Genomic DNA, 3903 nt, shown 5'->3' with positions numbered 1-3903 from the left:
CATGATCTACTCACTAGAATTCTCAAGTGCATAAGGTACTGAGACATATACATGTTCACACCATTATAAAGAACAAAGTATAAACATTGAGGTTTTTCTCACACCCATGTTCCTGTGTTCTTTGATATGATATGTGTTCATTTCCTTCACTATATAGGATTGCAAGTTTTCCATTTGTACCTTAATGGCAATGACGCTATACAATTGAACACATATCATCCTGTTATCCATATAGGTGTGTATTTACCTGCTTGACTATTTTTGGTTGTTTGATCCAGAATGTTTCTCCAGATAGGTCATGTGGAAATTTTCTTTCCTCAGTACAAATGTTTTCACTATGGCTTTGGAAAAATTTTTTGTATGTGCATCATGGTCATTTGACCCATTGTACTCTCAAGTAGCAATATATTGTACTGTTATGTTGTACTATGTACTAATTACGTGTTTATATGGTTTTGTAACCCTTTATGATCTTAGATAACTTTATCCTTGATAAAGACCTAAAAACAAGGTCGAAACGTTGGATGAATTATCCTTTTGCACAAATAAAGAATTTTCAGCATTCCAAGAGTTCTTTTCTTACGTTATTGATCACTATAGTGTGCCAGAGCTATTTCTATTGAATTGACTCTTATTTTTTCTGAGCACCTACTATATACACAGTGACCCAGACATATTCAAGTTTCATTCAGAAGGCAGAGGGAAGCCTTAGCAGCTGAGCCTATATCTTGGCTTGTGAGCATTAGAACAGGCCGGCGATTACAGGGTAACATGAAAAATGTCCAGCTTGCATTATGACTAGAACATGACAATATCCTTTTAAGTACTAACCTATGATGCGTTCCTAAGCAGTTGATGTTATATGTTCTACATTTCATTTTCTGCATACTTTACAAGTAGTAGAATTTTCTTTGATATAGGCAACTGGATTTTCACAATGAAAAGGCAAAGGATAACGCCCGAAAAAGACGCCATACATTATGTCAGTGCCATCACTGACAAACCTGGATTGACCATGAAATACATCAATCCCCTTAAAGGTGAGTTAAAACAAGTTTTAACTAAATTGCCTTAATATTGTCATGCATTAGAATGACTGTCTTAGGTAATGATAAATATTTTCTACAGGAAGAGGAGTGTTTGCTGAAACTGAAATCGAAAAAGGGAGTTTTGTTGCAGAATATCGAGGCGAGCTCACGTATGCACTTACGATGGTAGACAACTACTCGAGATTTATGGTTGTGGTACAAGTCAAAGATCTAATGGCCCATACTGCAGCGAAGGTCTTCCAAGCACACTTATGCAGACCTCATGGCTACTCAGAGAGAGTCCTCACAGATCAAGGCACAGCCTTTGAAGCGGAAATCTTCAAGGACTTCTGCAGCTTTTACCGATGCAGGAAGATGCGCACTACACCCTACCATGCTCAAACCAATGGTTATCAACCTGCTCAGGACTTTACCCCATATTCCAGATGTGGCCTTACAAGTCATTTATAGAGGGGTAACAATACGTTGGGATCACCGGATCTAATCTCCCTTTTTATACACCCTAAAATCTTGTTTGCTTTAGAATAAACAATAACATCATAAAGGTATAGCAGTACCGTTTCAAAGTTTCGGTGTCCCAAGCAGCATTCCATCAGCCTCTGGAAGGTTCCTGGCAAATTGCACAGCTCGAAGGGCATGCTTTTGAACTCGCAGAGACCCATCGGGGTGGCAAAGGCGGTCTTCTCCCGGTCTGCCTCAGCAACGGACACTTGCCAATAGCGACTAGTGAGATCAAGGGTAGAAAAATAATTTGCAGTTCTCAATGCAGCTAGCTATTCCTCAATACAGGGGAGTGGTGCTGTCCTTCTTCTTTAACAGGACCAACGGAGCTGCCCAGAGGCTACAACTGTCACGGATAACCCCAGCCTCCTTCATGTTGCTCAACATGTCCTTGGTACACTGGTAATGTGCAGGTAGTTTTGGCTTATATCTCTCTTTGATGGGTGGGTGTGCACTTGTGGGGATGTAGTGTTTGACCCCTTTTATTCTTCAAAAGTCTAGCGGATGTTTGCTGAAGACTTGCTCGTATTCTTGCACTAGCCTGTAGACCCCCTTCTTGTGATGTGAAGGTGTGGAGTCAGTGCCTACGTGTAATTCCTTACACCACTCCTCTGGCTGACTTGGTGAGCTGTCACTGAATGGGTGGGCTGAAGCAATGGTGGATGCTGCTGTTTGGATAGCATGTGTATCTACTGAGAACAGCTTATCAATGGTGGCAAATCGGAGCAGCTTAATCTCTTGCTCTCCGCAGTTCAACACTCTCATGGGCACTCTTCCCTTCCATATTAATGAATAAAACTATGATGTAAATAGCATATAGATACCCCACAAATGCAGATAAAAGTAGGTTATGGGAAAAGGGGGAAGAGAGAAACAGGAAAATAGTGGAATAAAGTATACCTTCCAGGTGGGAGAGGAAATGGCAGCACAGCCAGTGGAGGTGAAGCAAGGGGAGCCTGCAACTAAAGAGTTGAGAGCGTTATCACATGGTGACTGAGCCTGATTGTAACGGGAGCATAGAGGTGCCGATCCTGTCTTACCTGCGTTGGTGTAGAAGTGGGTGTCCTGTGGTGGAGTCAGCTATGTGCAGTGGTGGCCGTGGGTTCTTTTATGTGCGACCGTAGTAATAGCTGCGCCCACTTCCTGTATGGGAGTGGAATGCAGTGAGGGTAATGGAACGCACGCCTGCGCATTTGTGTTTAACGTCGCGCATGTGCAGAACGGAGAAAAGGCTGCGCTCACTTCCTAATGAAAGGGAGTGAGACGCATCTGGGAAGGGAAGGGAAAAGATTAGGGTTTGGGGATGATGAAAGGGCTTTCTACGGGCAAGGATGGCAAAGGGTGGCAGTGACGGAAAGTCAGGCAGCCTGTCCTGTCCTGTCCTGTCCGTCCGTCTTTTTGTATCATGAATTGGAAAGACTGCAAGGGGGAGGGGAGGTGCTTGTGTCCAAAAGGAGGAGTTATTCAGATTCATTGCAGTGGGCGGCGGCTGCAAAAAGCACCATTCTTCTTGTTTTTGCTCTGCAAAACAGCCTTTTCAAGGGTTGGCTTGGGTGACAAAATGTCTTCTGTAGGCGTGGGTTTGTCTCCCTCTCCCTAAGATGTGTCCGGTATAGGCCAGGGTGCCACTCAAGGCCGTAACCAATTCGGGTTATAGCTTCTCGGCCTTTTGGCTAAGATCAAGTGTAGTTTCGGAGGACGCTACCTTGGTCGGTACTGGAAGGTGCCTGGGATTGCACGTCTGCCGGCCTTGAGGAAGTGTGTGCGCCTTCTGGTGACACATAGCCCTCTTGTGCCTGGACGGTTCCCAGGCAACGGGAGGCGATCACCTTTGTTATTTTGAAGTCCTACTGATAAACAGAAAAAAAAAAAAATTAAATCTGTTCTTATCAGTTTAATATCTGATACGTCCCCTCTCTGGGGACCATATATTAAATGGATTTTTAGAACAAGGAGATGGAAAAAATCTTGCTCTGTCCACTCCACGCATTGACCTGGTATTGCAGTACCTCCAGGACCGGTGCACCCCTTCTTAACCCAGTTTCCAAAAGCAGAACTCAATTCACCTGATTCAAATGAGCCCCATTAGTGAATTGAAAGAAAGCAAAAACTTTATATGCACCTCAATTTGGCCAATTCACTTTTCACACTTTCACCCTTTTTTTTATCTTTCACACCTTTTACTTGCTTTATTGATGCAAAAAGCTGTGCCAAATAGCAAACTCATCTCCACTCAACTTGACCAACTCTGCTATGTCCCGTGCAGTATCTTATTCTCAGTCTTATCTAGATCATTTGCAATTGAATAGAATAGATCCCTTTTGGCTGCTTATGACTGTGTAAAATATGTAGT

At 43.2% G+C, this 3903-nt stretch overlaps 1 pseudogene; it reads left to right on the top strand.

Annotated features, from left to right (window-relative positions):
- The first annotated feature begins 3374 nt into the window (after positions 1-3374).
- LOC142260585 (U2 spliceosomal RNA) lies at positions 3375-3581 on the top strand (annotated as a pseudogene).
- The last annotated feature ends 322 nt before the right edge of the window (positions 3582-3903 follow it).

The sequence above is a fragment of the Anomaloglossus baeobatrachus genome, unplaced genomic scaffold, assembly GCF_048569485.1.
Source record: "Anomaloglossus baeobatrachus isolate aAnoBae1 unplaced genomic scaffold, aAnoBae1.hap1 Scaffold_135, whole genome shotgun sequence".
Classification (NCBI taxonomy): domain Eukaryota; kingdom Metazoa; phylum Chordata; class Amphibia; order Anura; family Aromobatidae; genus Anomaloglossus; species Anomaloglossus baeobatrachus.
The sequence above is the reverse complement of the archived record's forward strand: the minus strand, read 5'-3'. Positions and strand labels throughout refer to the sequence as shown.